This window comes from Dendropsophus ebraccatus, chromosome 1 (genome assembly GCF_027789765.1).
Source record: "Dendropsophus ebraccatus isolate aDenEbr1 chromosome 1, aDenEbr1.pat, whole genome shotgun sequence".
Classification (NCBI taxonomy): domain Eukaryota; kingdom Metazoa; phylum Chordata; class Amphibia; order Anura; family Hylidae; genus Dendropsophus; species Dendropsophus ebraccatus.
The window spans coordinates 189190517-189211959 of record NC_091454.1 but is presented as its reverse complement, the minus strand read 5'-3'; positions in this window follow the sequence as shown (position 1 = coordinate 189211959).

Below are 21443 nucleotides of genomic sequence, written 5' to 3'. Positions count from 1 at the left end.
GAAAAATTATTTAAAGGGAAAAAAACGAATGAACTCAGATATTTGGGGTGAACTCGAGTTTATATGACATAATAAAAGAACAAGGAACTAAGTGATGGTTCCCTCCGAAGCTCCTTTGTGAGTACTACTTGCATTCTCTTTGAGATTGAGCTATTTGGCTAAAATTGGAAATATTGTGTATAATAGTGCTGTTATTGAGCTGAATGAGTTTTTTGTTATAGGTTTTATTTGTAAGTTTCCTTTCTTCTGCGGAGGCATTTTTAGCACAGCAGCACAATATACCACTTATAATAAACTATCTACCAGGGACAATGTTGAATTTGTATGAAAGACAATATACAAGTTTACATGCAGACCAGCTCTCTGAAAGCAATGAGTGTTCTGCACATCAGGTTATTGAACAAATTTGCTATAAAGCAAATTCAAATGGGTTTTCACTCAGGTGAAGTGAATGTCTGTTTGTTCACAGCCATTCTGAGTCAGAACTAGTCAGATGATGGAATTCAGTCCTTTATGTATAGTACTGGAAGCTTTTTATTCAGGTCATGGAGGTGAGAGGATGTTGCAGTGTCTCGTACACCTACTAAGATAATACTGGTAATGGCATGTAAGAACATTGGATAATTTATAGAAAGGAGATCTGTCCTTTACCCTTCTCTCCATCAAGTGAAAAAATGTCTTCAGAAAATATTTGAGGATTTTCTGCTTTTCAGCAATACGTGATATCATTTTAAATACAGGTGTAAGCTTAACAAATAGCAAAAAGTATCAAGTAACCTTAAAACGAATATACTACTATTTTTTTTTTTAACATTTAATTGAACCACAGTCCGGTTCCCACACACGGTGCCGCTTTATTCGCAAGCACCGACTTAGCATGAAGCACTGAAGGCTGGCCTGGTGGCCCCCAGTGTGACGAATTCCCCTCTGTGACACAGCTCCATTGGAGGGGAGAGCGTCACACTGAGGGCCGGCAGGCCAGCCTCCAGTGCTTCATGCCAGGCCGGCGATTGTGCATAAACTGTGTGTGGGAGACGGGCCATAGATTAAAAAAAAGAAATTCCTGCAGCACTGGCATTCCCGTGTCTGTGCCAGCCTATTCACACAAAGTGTGTGCTATTGGTACATTTTCTTAAATAAAAATGTATTATAATACAAAAAAATGTTTACCCAATGCTAGTACTGTACCTCTATTAGGGTTATATTGTATCATGACTGTGTACCCTACCAAACCATGCAAAAACCTATAGACAGCAGACCCCAACCATGCCAAATAGGAATTATTTTATTTACATAGCAAGGAATGGAAGGCAAGGTGTTGAATCTTAGGAAGGCAAGACAAGGCATGGAATCTCAGGAAGTGAGCGTCGGGGATCAGAAGTCTTCATCGGTCTTCTTTGAAAACCCCTTAAAGAAGAAATTACTGATGAAATACCATATTTTTCACTTTATAAGATGCAAAATCTGGCTGTCACTAAATTTCAAGCAGTGGGCTTGATGATTAAAAACCTCCTATAAATGTGATTGTTTAGTTATTTGCACTTACATTTTTCTGGATTTCTAAGTTAATAGTGCAGAATTCTGTGGCCAGGACCCTCATCTATTAGCCACTAGGTCAACTGAAAAGAGTGACTTTTTCCAAGAAAAACTGAGTATATCTTAACATTATATCACCAATCAATTGATTTCAGTGTGGACTGTGTAATGTTTCATTTTCTGCAAAATTCTCGTTCCAGAGAATTGAACACTTTCTGCCAGAGTTCACCATAGATTATAGCTTATCCCCGTAGGTCTTAGCCATAGGAAAACTTGTTTTCAGCTTATTGTCAAGGAAGTGGTCCAAAATGTATTGCCTTTTTATGAAAGACAATAGGTCAAGCACACATACCTGTTGAGTGAAACATTGTACAGAAAAGCTAAAAGCTATAAGAAAGAGCTAAAAAAACAATATCTTTACAACTTTTAGGACAAAAGAACCAAGGTACAAGGAGGAAAAACAAGACGCTCTTACTTAATTTTAGTTTATTATTACAAGGACATTTATCTGGACATTTATCCGCTCCAATGATCTGCTGCAAATATCTGAAAATACCCCCCCCCCATTTTACTGCCACTGCAACCATCGTTGCAACGGTCATCGTTTCTGTTAATATAAAATACCAAACTGTTAAGTTTGCACACTAAGACACAGGACAGATGAAGTCCTGCACTGGCACCACCTCGCTGTCTCTGCCTACTTACTACTAACTGCCCTATGTGGTAGTGGGTAACTGGGCAACCTAGATGAGTAAAACACAGAGACGAAGACAGAACAAACAAACACAATATGCTCAAGGTAAACAAGCCGGGTCAGTAACTATCGGTCAAAGCTGTACAAAATCAGAAGTCAGGGAGAATCATCAGGGAGTCAAGCCAAAGTCAGGGAAACCAAGGAATATGTAATCAGGAAATAATGCTAGCTTAGTCACACTCTAAAGAGGCTCTATTGCAGGCAAGTGAGCATGGTGAGGGCAGTAGTCTTATGGAGGCTGGAGTCCATGCCCCATAGCATGATTAGGGAAAAAACTCCAGCCCCCAGCCCCCTGACAGAGCTGACTGGTGGTTCCAGCCACCAGTCAACCTAATTATAACCTAAAACACCTAAGCTGGCCGGCCGGGGGGCGGTGAAGCCCTAGCCACAGCAATAACTAAACGCTGCGGAATCTGTTGGGACTATACAAATAAATGTTATTATTATTATAACTAAGGACGTTGTTGGTGCGCCCTTAACAACCAGGCAGGCCAATCGCCAGGGACACCAACGTTGCTTCTAGAGAACTGGTCGCGTGTTCCTGAAGTGCCGGGAGCCAGGCGCGTGGCCCAACTTGTGACTCAAACTTTATTTCTTCATTAATAAAAGATGGTACATTGATATACAATATTAGGCAAAAACACAACTGAAATTCTAAGTTGTTTAAAACTCAAACATTCCTAGTCAACTTTTAATAAATAAATAAATTATAGAAAAGAGGGGAGTTTCCGGCTCACATAAAATACACAATTCATTTAAAAGGCCAACATGTTTCGGACGTATATATTATCTGGAGCTGGAAAACCTTTTCACCATCTCATGTTCACTTACATAATTCCGAAAAAATGTTTCAAGTTAGTGTTTTCGAGAATGAGACTTCTCAAGAAGTTATATATTTGCTGCATTACTACAAGCAATTGGTGTGCAAATAAGCATTAACATAGTAACTAGAGTTCGCAACTGACAGCAGCCTTTCCAGAGACCTTTTGTAGTTGCTAAAGATCAATTTGCATTGTTCATCATATGGTAAGTGGCATCCAATCCTTTGCACAGCACAGAAACATATGTTCCCCCCCCCCCCCCCCCTCCTTCTCCTCCTCCTCAAAAATGACCTTCACAGGATACAATATCCAAAATGGCATCCAATTTGGAGGAAAGGAAACTTTTATGCTGGTAGTCGGCCAGTTCTTAATAAAGGGCACTGACCTGACGAAACAATCTAGTTTTAATTAGAATTATGAAATTCTATTTGGAAGAATCTACCTCTTTTTTTTGAGGGAGAAGAAAACGATAAACCGCAAACTACTTATGGTTCAGACTAAGGTCATAGTCAGGACAGGCTGTGAACTTTATGGTGCCAGCTCCGGCCTGCAGCAGAGAGGCTCCCTTGCTGGGGAAGGCCATGCACGCTTGAGTCATTTCCTGAAGACAATGTGACGCCTCGGGAGCAGTGCATCCTAATTAGATTAACTGCTACTGTCGGAGTTGTTAAATCGCTCGTACTGAAGAAAGCAAATTGCAGATTGTACATATCAGTGTACAATCAAACAGAAAACAGGTGTTTGCTAATTAAAATGGAGATTTTAATGAATGACCTCAGCGGTTTTGGTGAATAAATACCATTCTAGCATCTGCCATGTATTTTCCATCCAAATTCGCTTTCATCTTGTTTGAAAGGAACAAAGACAGGGAAAATAATACAATTACTACGGTTCCGCGGTGGGTGAGAAGCAGCCATCACAAATGATTTAGAAGAATGCTCTTCATCTTTTTAACGCGCTGACATAATTATTGCACAGGCTTAGCCCATTACTCAATTTCATTGGGTACTTTAAAGGCCAATCGAATGAGCAGTTAATAGAGACTGGCATCTCCCCAAGGAGGTCACCTGCCAGTCATCATTGAGCTTCTCTATGAAGTGTTCCCTTGACATCTAAGGAAACCTCATGGGGACAACACAGTTGTGTACTCTCTAAATAAGAAAATGATCTATTCCTATAATTACATGTTGAGTCCCCCCCCCCCGGGCTGCCTTACCGCAAGTAAATGTTTAACATGTTTTCAGAGATCGCTTTCAGTATAATAAATTAATGATTGACAGTATCTAATTGATTGACCAGAGTAAAAGATTTACACTGTGTTTAGTTAAAACGTTTCATAAGTGTATATTGTGAATCTCTTCTTAAAAAATATTTTTTGGCCTTCTCACCATTGTCTCTTGGGTTTGTTTAAAGTCAGATAGCTGCTCAGTGTCTTAATATAGGACTGCATCCCTTGACTTTGGAAAGACTTTACAGATATGTAAGGTTTTGCTAGCCAATGGACCATCAATAGTCTTTTTAAGGCAATCCTGGCTTGACCAGAAACCCCCAGTGATTTCTACCCTGATTTCTAAAGTTAATTGGCTTATAGCCAATGAAAAATATGCCTATGAAAAACGGGAGGCATTAAGAAAATTTGAAAAAATTTGGGCCGCTGGTTTGACACCCCGAGCTTGGTACCTTTGTCACTTACTAGGAACAGGATCACTCCCTCATTAGTAACTTGATATTATTGCTATGGGGATAAAGTTGGAAGCTGATGCTTCAATTGTTGGCTTGTTGGTCATGCTGTTTATGTAACTGTGTTATATTAGAAGACACCAAGACTTTCCTTTGGATGAACGGTTTATGGAGATTTTATTTCTACATTCTCATTGGACTTTCTATAAAGAGTATGGGACATTGCCAAAAAGTTTCTGTATTATTTGTTTGTTTTTTTCTTTTTGCAGGGTTAGGACTTCTGTGTGCTGTCTTCCCTGTTGTTGTATCTTTATACTTTTTGAAAAATCTTTCTGATTTTTTTTTTTTAAAGTTTGTTTAAGGGCCACCTATTATTCTCAGTTTTTAACTATTGATTGATTTGCTTAGTGTCCATTATAGTAAAACATTGCAAAAATAACTAAAAATAACAACAATAATACAAATGACTCATACCAAACAATAAATATTCTCCTGTTGAGTGTTTGTGGCTGCTAATAGTGACAGCAAATAGTGACATGCCATAAGTTTTTGCTTTAACATTTCATATGATTGCTGACTTGATCAACTATTCTGCTCTACCATAAGTCCTGAAGGTATCTGAGTTCTGGGAAACATTATTTGAACCAGGGAAAGGTGACTGCTAAACCAGTTCTGTAGGGAACCAGGGAAAGGTGACTGCTAAACCAGTTCTGTAGTCTGTCAGCATTGTTGCAACCTCTAAACTCAGTGGGAAAGATATCAAACCTGGCCATTAAAAAAAGTTGCCCATTAAAAAACTGATTCAATTTCAGCTTTAATCTCTTCAAAAAATCAAAGATTCCAATCTGATTGGTTGCACTGAATAACTGTTCATTGCATAACTGTCCCTTTGCACAAGGTTTGATAAATTTGTTTTTTGGGATATATACGTTGCGAGATTACCAACGTGGTCTCCAGACACAATATTACTAAGTGTATTATTAGTGTTTGTCTATGTTTGGACCCCCAGTAATTGTGATGTAAAGGAGGCCTTCAAGCATTCTGATATCATGTCCTTATATTGTGTTGAAATGCTTTCATAACTAAAATATAGGCTATTTATATGACCCCACTGTTAGATAGTAATTTTCTTTCAGTAGAATTTATCATATGTATTCTAAAAAATTAACACAATTTATAGGCTATTATTACCTCTTGTGATCACGGGCCCTACAGCAAGTGACCTTCACTCCTCCAGGAAGGATTAACAGCTGCAAGTACTTTTTTTTCTGTTTGCTTGATAGGTCTACTGTAGATATTAAAGATGGGAGAGCTGGCCGAGGTTTGAGTTCATATGAACCTGAAATGTCAGCTACTGATTCCTGCTGTCTGATCGCTCTGTGGAGATGGTAGATACAGCCCGAAGACCACTTGTCCACCCTCTCCACGGAGCAGGCAGATAGTGGGAATCAGTTAGCAGATAGTTAAAGGGGTTATCCAGCTCTACAAAAACATGGCCACTTTCCCCCTACTGTTGTCTCCAGTTTGGGCGGGGTTGTGAAACTCAGTTACATTGAAGTAAATGGAGCTTAATTGCAAACCGCACCTGAACTGGAGACAAATGTAGGGGGAAAAGTGGCCATGTTTTTGTAGCGCTGGATAACCTCTTTAAGGTTCATACAAACCCAAGCCATGGCCAGCTCTCCCATCTCTAGTGGATATGTCTTCTAGGTGGTCATATTTCTTGTTTCCAAGGCATCAGTGGACTTTCACGCATTCTACTCCGGTCTCTGAGTTTTGAAAACAGCACAGTGCTATGATGAGTGCTATGAAGAGTGAATGTACCAGTTTGAGTAGTGAATTATTTTTTTCACTACCTGGTTGGGGCCAGCTCGGAGATCCCAGTGGTGTGATCCATTTTTCAAAATGCCATCCTGAGATCAGAACCGTTTTTTCATGTGCATCACTTCACCCTTTATCTGCCATGGAGATAGAGGAGCGGCTGCACATCACAACTATGGCTGATACTAATGCTGCTAAGACTATTTAAAAAAAACAACTTTAGGATGTTGGAATATGAATTGATCAAGCCATATCGCCCCATGTACCAATGTGCAGGTCTCCTGGTTCACACAGGTCCCTACGCTAACTCCACACTGTGTCGGTCAGTGACCGCCACCCCCGCAAAGCGTGCATATGCAGGGAAGGAAGGCCATGGAGTGGCCCTGAAACCCCCATGTCACAGGACCAGACACAAAATGCCCCCCAAAAAAGTCCCAGCCAGCACCACCGGCGAGGAAGGCTGCCCCCAAACAACACAAGTATGGATAAGGTATTACACTAACCAAAAACTGCTGCAGACAGAATGGGAAAAACATGGAGGTACTGTCGTGTGAGCACAGGTATATGCTCTGCTAACTTAGGTCACATGGGTCTTTAAAAGGGGAGTGCCCGCTGCCCAGAAAGGGGAGAAAAATACAAAATCCGACATGGAGATAGAAGAGCGGCTGCACATCACACATATGGCTGATACTAATGCTGCTAAGCCTATTTTAAAAAACCAACTTCAGGATGTTGGAATATGAATTGATCAAGCCATATCGCCCCGTGTACCAATGTGCAGGTCTCCTGGTTCACACGGGTCCCTACGCTAACTCCACACCGCGTCGGTCAGTGACCGCCACCCCCGCAAAGAGTGCACATGCAGGGAAGGGAGGCCATGGAATGGCCCTGCAAACCCTATGTCACAGGACCAGACCCAAAGTGCCCCCACAAAAAGTCCCAGCCAGCACCACTGGCGAGATCAATTCATATTCAAACATCCTGAAGTTGTTTTTTTAAAATAGGCTTAGCAGCATTAGTATCAGCCATAGGTGTGATGTGCAGCCGCTCCTCTATCTCCATGTCGGATTTTGTATTTTTCTCCCCTTTCTGGGCAGCGGGCACTCCCCTTTAAAAGACCCATGTGACCTAAGTCAGCAGAGCATATACCTGTGCTCACACGACAGTACCTCCATGTTTTTCTATTCTGTCTGCAGCAGTTTTTGGTGAGTGTAATACCATATCCATACTTGTGTTGTTTTGGGGCAGCCTTCCTCGCCGGTGGTGCTGGCTGGGACTTTTTGGGGGGGCTTTTTGGGTCTGTTCCTGTGACATGGGGGTTGCAGGGCCACTCCATGGCCTCCCTTCCCTGCATGCGCACGCTTTGCGGGGGCGGTGGTCACTGATCGACACGGTGTGGAGTTAGCATAGGGACCCGTGTGAACCAGGAGACCTGCACGTTGGTACACAGGGTGATATGGCTTGATCAATTCATATTCCAACATCCTGAAGTTGGTTTTTTAAAATAGGCTTAGCAGCATTAGTATCAGCCATAGGTGTGATGTGCAGCCACTCCTCTATCTCCATGTTGGACTTCACCCATTATGCTTGAGGTGGGCCTGTTACCCCCAGTGTAATGATATCCCCTTGGTGATGTCATCAATGGGAGGGGATATCATTGCAGTGAGGGAGTTTGGGCCGTCTCCAGTGCACAGAGTGGCCTGCTGCACCTGAAGAAACTGGTAATGATCATGGGAACTGGGCAACGTTTTGAAAAATGGATCACGCCACTGGGATCTCCACACGGGCACCGACCAGGAAGTGAAAAAAAAATAGCTTTCAGGCTGGGTTCACACGCTGTATGACAAAAGCCTTTCAATGATCCGGCTGCATCACAGGATGGCCGATGTCAGTGAAGTTCATCCCAGCCAATACTGCAGTACCAGCCGGATGAACTTCATTTCTGTTGAATTTGGATGCAGGCGAATCCGTGTGTGCCTGCATCCCAATTCACCAAAGCACACAATGGAGAGTGCGACTGGAGCCACACTTTCCCTTGTGTGAGCTGCCAGCTCTGTGCGGCCCCTATTCAATGAAAAGCAGCTGCACAAATTGACATGCCAGTTTTTTGTGTTGCCGCTAGGAATCCCGGCCGGTGTGTATACTATGGGGGAGATTTATCAAACTCGCTCAGTTGTCCCTAGCAACCAATCAGATTCCACCTTTCATTCCTTACAGACTCTTTGGAAAATGAAAGGTGGAATCTGATTGGTTGCTAGGGGAAACTGAGCCAGTTCTCTCCCTATGTGTATACACTCTGCCCAGCATTCCCTCTGACTTTAATGCAATGTATCTTTTCTATTAATCACGGCCGTTGCTATTTGAACACAGCTTTAAAAAAAAAAAAAAATCTTGACTTTGACCTTTTTTTTTTTTTTTTTTGCAATTCTTCATTCTCAATATAGCAGGATACCCGCTGACCACATGGTGCTTCTTATAACATTATACTTTCTCTTTGAACCCTATTACCTCAGCTGCAAGGAGCTGTGTACATTTCATATAGCAACTCTACATACAGCTCATGAATTCATGAATAAGCAGCAGGCAGCAAGTAAATCCTTTACCTTTGATCTTGCGATGGCCCTTGAGAAATCCTTTATGTTAGCTTAATACTCATAATAAACACAGCTAGTAATATATATATATATATATATATATATACTGTATAGTATGTATAGTAAAGCGTAATAACATGCTTTCTGCAGAGGAGAGAATATAACTGGATATGTAAAGCACTGAAGTATGCAGATACACAATTTATGGTACAATAATTGCACTTTTATAGATGGCAGGAAGAGTCCCAGTGCAGAAGATGCATCAGCTCTGCTTGCCAAGTGTATTATATTGCTCATAAAACAGGACAGAGAGGAGCTCTGCTGGAACAATTATCACTTAACTATGTGTGTGATCTCCAGGCAGCCTTCATTATCAACCTGTAATTTCCAACCAGTAAGCCACTACCTGCAAGGTGCTTATGGAAGGACAGAAAATAGGGCCTGTGAGGACCGGAGCCCGGGATGAGATAGATGACATTATGGTTAGGAAATTGCTTTTTAAAAATATTTTACATAATTTTTGCAATGAAATTAGAATGCGGAGGGATTATCTGAGCCACGATGCCTGTGAATAACCAGCCTAATACATACAAGAAAAAAGTAAAAAAACAATAATAATAATAATAATAATAATAAAAATTATATATATATATATATATATATATATATATATATATATATATATATATACATTTTTTTTTATTTATTTATAAAAAAAAAATTCACAGCCATTATGATGCTGGCTGGAACATTGATCATGCTATGCTGTCCATCAGAAGTGCTATATATGTTGCTTGAAAGTCTAAAAAAACATCCTTAGGCTCAGGGCCGGACTGGCCATAGGGCAGTTCTGGCAAATGCCAAAGGGCCGAAGGCCTCTGTGGGCCGGTCTCCTGCTTCTTCTGGCCCGGCAACTTGCTCCCCTGTAGGGAAATAGAGTCACCGGGCCAGGAGGAAGACAGAACGGCCAGTGTTGAACTTCCCAGCGCTGCAAGATGAGCGCTGCAGGTGGCATCAATCTCACAGCGCGTCTCAGAGTGGAGCCTCGCCTCCCGCACGGCGTCTCAGAGCGGGTGGTGTGTGCTCTGCTTGTGGGACATGGTGTGAGGACTGCATGGGAAGCAGGAGTGGATTGTTTTATTTTTTTTTCATGGTGAGAGGGAGAGAGGGGGGCTAAATGTCTCCACTCTCCCCGGTTGGCTGTTCATGACTTTTGTCCTGACACTTGCTAACCAGGGGAGAGACTGTACTGAAGCCGGGCCCTGCCCTGTGTCTCAGCCGACTCCTGCTGCAATACTGGCACTGCTGGGTGGGCACAGCAGGGGTTAATTGCTAATTGTTTCTGGTGGACCAGGAAGCGCAGGCCACCACTGCACTGTCTCCTCCCTCAATGTAAGTGTGTGTATGCAGGTCCCCTCCTCTCTGACGTACAGTTATGGGGGGCACAGTCAGGTGCTGTTATTGAGGAGGACTAAGGGGAGCACTTCACCATCTGCACCTGAGCTGAAAGACCACAGAGATTGCTGAATAGCTGCCTGCAACAATGCAGCAGCTATAGCAGGTGAGCAAACTCATAAGTTTGTGGGGGAGCTGGGGAGGCAGGGGTGCCAGGCAGGCCAAGGTGTGTGTGTCTGTGGTGTGACCACTGGCAGCTCTGTCAGTGATCCCTGGCTGCAGCTAATGGCTGCTATCAGGGGTCACACAGAGGCTGCAGGAGGCTGGGCTGCCTGTGTATGATGCTCTCTAGGAGCCCCCTTACCTTCCTCCCTCCAGCTCCTCTTCATGCAGGATCTGACATCCTCCTCCTGCTGTAACTGGTGTAATGTACCAGCAGTCGGGACGATGGGGGGAGAAGTCTGCTGTGTGAGGATCCCAGCCTGCCTGCTGCTGCCCAGGACAGAAGGGGGATGCACCACTACTCCCAGCATGCTGCTAGAGGCAGTAGGTATATTAACTGTACATGTAGTGTGTGTGTATGGATATATGTGTATAATAGATGAATGTAGTTTTGGATTTGTAGAATGTGTTTCTGTGTGTGTATATATATATATATATATATATATATATATATATATATATATATATATATATATATATATATATATATGCTACATGGGTGGACTAAATACCACGTCTACATGGGAGGGATGGGGGCTAACTACCAGGGGAGACAACTTAATAGGAGGGAGAGGGGTAATCTACTACTAAAGATACTTATATGGAGGGAGAAAACTAACTACTAGAGATGATCAAACAGCGCAAATTTTCAGGTAATGGGCTGTATCCCTGTTTTCGAGGCGGTACTCGGGCTGTCTCCACCTTCCCCACTGAAAGGGAAGGCAGCAGGAGTCAAATGCCGATGGAACCTGAAAATTATCGCTGTTCTATCCCTACTAACTACAAGGGGAGATGCCTATGAAAGGGGGCTAACTACCATAAGAGATTACTACATGGGGGGGGGGGGTAACCACTAGGTTGGATTGCCTGCAAGGTGTGTCTACATTGGCTATATTACCTAAAGGGGATGTCTTCCTACTATTGACACTAACTATGGGGGAAATAGCTACATGGGGCATACTACCTACTAGGGGAAACTACCTGCACAGGGAGGTTTAACTACTATACACATGCACAAAGAGGGGTCTGCCTACTATGAATGGTCTAACTACTATATGGGTACAGAGGGGACTAACCATAGATGTGGAGGATGATGGTACATGAGTCAGGAGCCTAAAATGTTTGTCTGCCAGATCCTATGGAACGACTCGTGGCTGAGAGGATGATGGCCCAAGCTGGTCGGAGAAGAAAACCAAAAGCAGGCAACTGCGATCAGAGAAGAAGCCCCCAGTGATTCAAAGAAGACGCCTGCTGTGAGTCATTGGCTTTCACTGCACTGTAGTAACTTATGGTGTGCAGGGTCTGTGTACAGCTAATAAAGTCACTGTATATGTGATATTGGTCTTTGTACTGTGGATTTTATTTAGTATCGGTGGTGTTATTAATGGTACTGTTAGTATTTATCTTAGTAACTCAGTAACAGTGTGAAAATGATATATGGTCATAATTTTTGCTCTATATATATATATACTGGTGCCATAATATCCCCCCTATTACTATATATAAATATATACATACGCCCCTGAGCGCCCCATTCAATTGAATAATATACAGTTATCATGCGTGATATATTGTCTTAGCTATGTTTATATAGAAAAGTGTGGTGGCTGAAGGATGAACCCAAGGTGCTCCAGTCTGACACTGTCTCTGCCTACATGGAGTCACAAATCCTCCTATAGGAATCCAGCTCCCTCCAGCCCCCTGTTTAGTGGCATTGGGATCAGCAGAGCCGGCAGTAGCAGCAATAATAATAATACTGATAGATGTACTGCAAAAGTTGTAGCACTAGTAGCCCAGGAGCAGGTAGATGTTTAAAAAAATTGTTCAGTCCACACCCCCAGAATGATGTAGCCTTAATAGAAACAATTAACCTTATCACTTCCATAGGGAACTACAACACCCAGCATTCCCTGAAAACCATAAACCTTCAGGAACTGCTGGGAGTTCTAGTCCTCCCTACAAATGACATTATTTTCAGCCAAAACAGACTGATGAGCCATCCACAGAATGGCTAATTGGTCACTGGTCAGTGAGGTGCAACACGCGGCACCCCCACTGATCAGCTGTTCAGTGTCCGGGTTACACAGTGAATGAGACCGGAAGCAGTGTGACATGAGATGCAGTACAGGTTGCCACCACCGCACAGTATAGAGAGATTGCTTCTGGGCATAGTCACTTTGTAATTATCTGTAATTCAAAGAATGGCTGTAGCCATGCTGCACCCGCAACATCTCAACATAACCTTTTCACTGCACGGCAAGTGGGCCTGTGTGCTCTGAAATGCCAGGGCTGATTTTCAGTCCCAGTCTGGCCCTGCTTAGGCTATGTTCACATGGCGTAAGAGACCGGCCGTTCCGTGACGCGGCCAGGTCATGGACCGTCCGGTCTCTGAAAAGATCATCCCTGTTGGGTACCGGTCGGATGATCTTTATGGCTGTAGAGTTCTGATGCGGGCGCATCAGCATGCGCCCACATCAGAACTTCCCACTGCATGCTATAGTGTGCACTGACAAAGGTCTCTGCGGCCGCTATTCACTGAATAGCGCCCGCAGAAAACTGATATGTCAGTTGTTTGCGGCGCTGCAAGGGATCCCAGCCGGAGCGTATACTATGTCTATATGCTCCGGCCGGGATCCCATAGACAAATAGACAACATATTTTTTCCTATTAACTACGGCCGTAGTTGCAATCGGCAACAACGGACATAGAAATATGAAAAAATACGTTGTGTGAACATAGCCTTACAATGTTCCTTAATCATGTAAATAGTAAAAAAAAAAAAAAAGTCATGCCTTATAGGGGTTATCCAATGCTACCTGGTCTTACTCACCAAGCTCCCCTGAGTATTTTGAGCCGTGAGTTTTTCTAAAAACCAATCTATATCCAAAATAGGAAACATTTCCCATCATGCATCTCCCTGATTGGTCCATTTGCGTACTCGCCCCCTTAGCTTTCTTTCCTGCCCACTGCTGTCATTACTATTGCACAGTAAACACAGGACTGTTTTACTTTCACTGATTTTGCATCACATCATCCCAATATGTATTCCATACTAGCTGATGATGTAGCAGAGCTTACGCGCACATGGTGTAGCTATGTGCTACATAATGGGCATCTGTTTACCGGGGGTTGGGGGTGTAGTGTAGGTTTAGATCTCTGCTTGCTGACTGTGAAGGAAAACATTCTAGTTTCATCCAGACTCTAAAAACATCAATAACACTTACAATAAACAGAGCTGTGACACAAAGACAGATACATATGCCTGAATTCAGTAACAGCAAGCAGAGATAGAACTATAATGCTTCATATTACAGAAACCTAGGCTCAGGGACACATGTAAGCCCATGGAAGCAGCACAGGTGCATGGAGCTGATGCACATAATGTCTCCTGGGGGTCGGGTTACCAAGTCAATAGACAGCTAACTGAGCCCCCAGAGAGGAGATCACATGTCCTGTGTCTACAAAGGGAGGGGGAAAGAGGGAGCTGAGTGTCATCAGAGTGGACCCCGAGTAGAGGATTTCAGACATCCAGAGCTGATAAGAAAGAAAAAAAAGAAAAACCACAGGTAAAGGGTGCAAGATAGGTTAAACATGTATATTAGACTTGGGAGGGTGTTAGGAAAGGGATTGTTTAGAATATTGATTTTTTTTTTTTTACCTGGAAAACCCCTTTAACATATAATGGGTGGTGGTGGTGGTGTGTGGAGGGGGGGGGGGGGGGGGGTGATAAGGAAATAGAGAAAAAAAAATGTCAAGTTAACTGTAGGGGGTGGGGTAAGCTCTCCTTCAAATGTCGTGGGGTAAGCTCTCCTTCAAATGTCACCTGTCTGAAGGGTTGACCCCAAAGAGAATAGCAGGCAGTATGGTAAAGAGTGGACAACTGCAATATTCTATTCAGCGGCATCCTGCAAAAAAGGTATACTGTACAATATAGAATTATACTTATGGGAGATAAATGGTACTCTATAGTTATACAGTGTTATCTATCAAATGAGTCTGTTGGATGAATATTCTAGGCATACTGTAAGTGCAGTCAAATCTACCCTAACCCAAAAAAAGGGCTTCACTTTTTTTGGCTGATTGCTGCATCTTTTATATGGGCAATGTCCTGGGCAGGTCCTTCTCTGACAAGTTATCTCTGAGGCAGTGGCAGGAGACTAGTTGTGCTGGACCAGAAGGAGCCACAAAAGGAACTACTTGTACCAGGGTAGGTATCACTTTTTTATTTTTGACACATCTAATCTCATAATACTAATTTCCATACTTAAATTAAAACTTTGGGTGGGAACACAGTTCATGTGTTCACAACATTTTACCCTAGTATTATAAAAACAATGTATTCCTTATAACAAAAAATGTAAACATTGAGAAATACAAAAGTATAATCACTGAAATTGATACTAGTCTAGTTCATACCAAAACGGAATCACAGAATAAAACTAAAATGTAACTTTTATTTGAAAAAATCTAAAAACCTAATCTAGGATAATACACACAAACATATAGATAATTACCAAAATTATCGTCAGCTAGTAGACTGACAATGAAAAAACCAAATTGCCGGTTACAAGAGGTCCACACACCAGATCGCTTATGAGGTCTACACTCGGGAGACCCTGATATGTGTGTATCCTGGTCCGTGTGTGGCCAAAAAGGAGGGAAGGGATGAACAGCAGGGTGTTAGGTAGAGATTAGTGGGACCTATAAATGCCCTGCAGATCCGTTCCCTCACTCTCCCTGCCCTAGGCAGAGTGATCGCACTGATAAGTGCGGCCCCGCGCAGGAACCTATCCTTAGCTCCTATTTATACCCTGCGATAAAGAGGGGGAGCTAACTGTCTCACTCCATTATAGCCCTACCTAGCTGTTTGTACTAGTGTGGTCCTAAACTAGATAAATACACAGTTAGGAAGGTGGTATATACAAACAGTATTATAGAGAGCCACAAAAATGGGGTACGCAGAAAGAGAAAAAACTCAAAAATTGGAAGCCCATACCCCCCAAGATGTATGTGATTGGCCCAGGGTTATGGATATCAGACCCTGCGCCTATATGCCAGATGGTGTATGTAGTGATGTATTGGACTGTGTGTCCATTGACACAATGGCACAGGTTTAAATACAATTATCCCTTAAGCTAGTTACTATAACAGTAGTTGTATATGGAACTGTTTTGAAAGATGAGGGAAACAATAACCAAGTGCTAATACATAGATAGTACTTATAGTAACTATGTGTGCTGCGGTGGGTAAGTTATATTCAAGTACCAGATGTCAACGATATCCAAACAACCGCAGCACAACCCAAAGCGTTACACCACACTTGTTTAAACCAAGCAGTTAGGGGTTAATGCACTCAGCTCAACCTCGTCACAATGCGGCCCATACGATGTTATTATGACCATTCACTACACGGGGGTATGTAATGCAACCATTCCTGCATACTCGGCACTCGTCCGATATGGACACTTAGATGCGTGCCAATATACAAGCAAAAACAAACGCTTCAGCAATTTAGGTTAAAGAAAAAAACAAATTGTTTAAAAGAGGGGCAGATATATCAAAGATGTATACTCATCTGTCCCCCCACATAGGTGGTCTCAACGCGTTTCATTTCCCTAATTCGTCAGGAGACCTGATGTAGGAAAGATAGCTGCCGTCTAAGAATCTTCATAGACGCTGCTCCACTCTGATAAGTGCGGCTGGTATCGCCATGATGTCCATACCTACTGTGATGTCCGCGCTAGTTATTTAAACCGGACATTTACCCACAGGGGCTATTCTCATTGGAAGAGAGAGCTCACGTGATTGTATCAGAGGGACAGCTCCTGATTGTTCTGACGTATCCGGTGATCACCTGAGTATCCCACCAGAAAGATGGCGTCCTGCTTAACAGCGACCAAATGAACGGTCGTCTGTAAGTCCGCGAGACTTCCATCCACCAAAAACATGGCGTCGCCCAGATGGACGACGCAGTCAGAGCACATCGGATGGTAGAGTCTCAAGTATTTTAAAGGAGCCTACATACATATGAGCAGCAGATCGTACCGTATGCCGAATAATATAAATATGTGCAAATAACGGCGCTGTTAGAGTACTTGCTGCAATTATGTCTATCATGATGGACTGATATCCTCTGGAGATAATTTCAACATAGTCATCCTCAGAGTGGATAACACCTTTGTATCCAGATTAGTGCGTGCCCACTCTGGATAATGTGTAAAAATGTAGGTATGCATCTCGAGTCATGTGTACATCCCAGATAATAATGAAATGGGAGGGTTAAATAAAATCCCTGATATAAATATACAAAGATAAAGCACCGGGTATGCATGCATCAGGCATGCATAACCCTAGATGAGATATGAGTTATGCACCTTCTCGTGCTGATAGCTCTTGCAGGATAGAGGGATAATAAATAACAGTCAACAATAATAAATATAGGTCCATGCAGCACTAAAGAGACCCCCTCAAATAAAACATATAAATGAGAGGGCTTCATTTAGACCATCTGGTGCAGTGGATTTACATCTAAAGATCCACTGGGTCTCCTTTTGTAGTAGCTTTTTGTTGAAATCCCCTTTTCGGATAGAGGGTCTAATCACTTCCAGAACCGCAAATGTCAGGAGGGCTGGATTCCCATTATGGGACTCATGCATATGTCTTGCTATGGGTGTATTCCGGGAATGCTGAATGTCATTAATGTGTTCACACACACGTCTCCTTAATTCTCGGAATGTTTTGCCAATATAATCCTTGGGGCAAGGGCACTGGGCTAAGTAGATGACTCCTTTGGATCTGCAATTAGCAAAGTCCCTTATCTGAAAAACTTGTCCAGTTGATGAGGCTGTATTGGTTTTACAGCATCTCATATGTGCACAGGCTTTACAACCCCCGCACCTGAAATTCCCTGGTGGCTGTCTCCTTAGCCAGCCGTCATCTGGTGTGGGGCGGGTATAGTGGCTATGTACCAATCTATCCCCCACACTCCGCCCTTTTCGATATGTCACCAGGGGTCGTTCCGGGACCACCTTACGTAGACTGGGGTCTGCTCGCAAAATGGGCCAAAATTCTTTAAGAATTTCATAAACCTCAAAGGACCTATCATCGTATGTGCCTATGATCCGGGTGTAACCATCTCCCTCCCCCCTGTCGCGAGGAACCAAGAGGTCACTGCGTCTAACATCCCTCGCATCATGAAAAGCCTTTTTCAACACCCAGTCAGGGTATCCTCTCTGAGAAAACCTGCTCCGCAATTCTCTGGCTTCCTGGTAAAATTGCTCGTTTGAGGAGCAATTTCTCTTGACCCTCATATACTGGCCTTTGGGTATCCCCTTTTTCAGGGGTTGTGGATGGTGACTGTCCCAATGGAGTAGACTATTTGTAGCAGTCTCTTTTCTAAACAAAGTGGTAGACAAACCACCTTGTTCATTTTTGTAGATCCTTATGTCCAAAAAGGCAATACTATGTTCATGAATTTCAAAAGTGAAACGTAGCCCTAGATCGTTGATGTTTAGTGTCTCTATAAAGGACACAAATTCATTTTTATTGCCCGCCCACAAGACAAACACATCATCGATATATCGATTCCACATGAGAATCTTTGATGTCCAATTCGTCTCTTCAGACGGAAAGACCACGGTGTCCTCCCACCAGCCCAGGAAGAGATTCGCATAGGTGGGGGCACAAGGGCTCCCCATAGCGGTCCCCCTGAGCTGGTGGTGGGTCTTACCGTCAAAGACAAAGATATTATGTGTCAAGATGAATTCCAACAGAGTGAGTACAAGTTCATTATGTGCCTGAAAAAAATTTCCCCTTGTTTTCAAGAAATGATTGACCCCTAGCAAACCTTTATCATGAGGTATGGAACTGTAGAGGGCCTCAACATCGATACTGGCCAACCATACCGGTTCCTCCAATGACACTCCTTCTATTTTGTTGAGGAGGTCCATCGTATCCCGTGTATACGAGGGTAGTGAGATGACAAACTCTCGCAATACCTGGTCAACATATAAACTTACCCCCTGACAAATTGAATCAATCCCTGACACGATGGGACGGCCTTTCAAGGGCACCAGGCCCTTGTGTATTTTTGGGAGGCAGTAAAATGTTGCCATTTGGGGAGTTGTAGGACACATGAATCTGTACTCCTTCTCTGAAATCAAGCCCAGTGTTTTCCCTCGATCTAGGATTTGTTTCAGTTGTTTACAGAACGAGGGGGTGGGGTCTGAGTCCAAGATTCTATAATTTTCTCTGGAATTAAGTATGGACAAACACATCTCCCTATATTTCTGGTGGTCCATGACCACCAGATTACCCCCCTTGTCAGATGATTTCAAGATGATAGATTCATCTTTTTCCAAGTTGTTAAGGGCAATTTGTTCCTCCGGGGTAAGGTTATATCTTTGTCTGGAGGTGGTATTGGATAGTTCTTCCAATTTGTGCAGAACCACCTCTAGAAAGATATCCACACTCGTAGTTTCAGCCATAGGGGGGATGGCTACACTCTTTGGCTTGAGGTTGGTGAAGGGACCCATACCGGGTTCTCTATCTCCAGCCTCCATTAATTCAGTAAGTGCTTGCACTCCAGGCAAATCCTCATCTGTGATCCCCAATTCCTGACATTGACGTTTATTATGAAAGTGAAAAAAGCGATGCCATTTTAATTTTCTACAAAAGAGATTCAGATCCTTCGTCCAGTCAAAGAGTTTAAATCTGGTTACCGGGACAAATGACAAACCCTTTTGGAGGAGTTGAATCTCGTCTGGGGTCAACACCCGGTTTGAAAGGTTAATGACCTCCAGTCTATTATTTTTGGTGCTTATTTGTTGCCCAACCTGTTGCGTAGAGGGTAGGTCGGCATTCCTCTGTCTAAAAAAGGTTGTTGTGAGGATGGTGACAAGGATCCCGAGGGTACGGAATGTGTTGACCATCTTCCCCCCCGTCTTGGTCTCCTGTTACCTCCTCCTCCTCGACCCCTTCCTCGCCCTCTGGAAATTGCTCTATCTCGTCCTGTTCTCTCGTTATCCGAGGTTTCCTGTTCTGAGGATGAACAGTCAGTGGCCGTAGGCTCCTGATAGAGCTGTTCCTCAAAGTTATACGCTTTTTTATCCCTAAATTCGGCCAAATCTCTTACAAATTGTTTGTGTTTCCTTTCTCGGATAAAACTCTGGTATTTTTCCACCGAATTCTGTAATAATGTCTCCTGTTTACCGAATTCGGGATCTTGCTTAAAGGTTAGGGCTGTCGTAGCTACTTCACTTAGACGTTTAGATGTACGTTCTAATATAGCTTTTTCCTCCTCCAAAAGTAGTCGCATAAATCTGATCGAACTATCCGTGGCCTCCCTTTCCCACTTTTCAATCAGGGTAGAAGAACTTACCCTGTCTGCGGGTTTAAAGGGGATCCTCAACCCCTTTGGTACAATTTTATTTTTTATATAGTTTTCTAGTGCTTGATGTTCCCACCAAGATTTGGTTTTTTGTTTATAGCACTTTGTGAGTTCTTTAAATGTAGTTTTTAATGTTTGTATATACCACCTTCCTAACTGTGTATTTATCTAGTTTAGGACCACACTAGTACAAACAGCTAGGTAGGGCTATAATGGAGTGAGACAGTTAGCTCCCCCTCTTTATCGCAGGGTATAAATAGGAGCTAAGGATAGGTTCCTGCGCGGGGCCGCACTTATCAGTGCGATCACTCTGCCTAGGGCAGGGAGAGTGAGGGAACGGATCTGCAGGGCATTTATAGGTCCCACTAATCTCTACCTAACACCCTGCTGTTCATCCCTTCCCTCCTTTTTGGCCACACACGGACCAGGATACACACATATCAGGGTCTCCCGAGTGTAGACCTCATAAGCGATCTGGTGTGTGGACCTCTTGTAACCGGCAATTTGGTTTTTTCATTGTCAGTCTACTAGCTGACGATAATTTTGGTAATTATCTATATGTTTGTGTGTATTATCCTAGATTAGGTTTTTAGATTTTTTCAAATAAAAGTTACATTTTAGTTTTATTCTGTGATTCCGTTGAGAAATACAAAAACCTTTCATCCATTAGTAAAATTTAGGGATTCCATAGCCATATCAATATTGTTTTCTATTTATTTAGCTATAATGATAAATGATGTATAGAACCAGACACTTCATAGATATTTTACCAATAGATGTTGTCACATGCAGCACCAAGGTTGTCACGGGAATTATTAAGCACATTCCTTTATGTTCTTTAACATAAGAACCAGGAGCCATTGTGTATTCATGAGCTGACAATTGATAATGGGAAAGATTATTGGCATATTGATTATGTCTTCATGCAAAATATGGGCAACTTGTATCTGAAAGAGAGAAAGTCACTTGGGGCTAAGAATAGAGATGAGCGAATCTGAAGCATGCTCAGGTTTGTCTGAATTTTTAAAAGCGGTGACTATGGAGACGTTAGATGCAGCCCTAGGGAGTACTGAAAAACATGGATACAGCCATAGGCTGAATCCTTGTTTTTCAGGCAGCATTAGGGTTAAATCCACCTTCTGCAGTCACTGGACACCAAATGCTAGAGATGATCAAACATCGGGAATTGTCAGGTTTGATCGAGCCCGAGTACCGCCTGGAAAACAGGGATA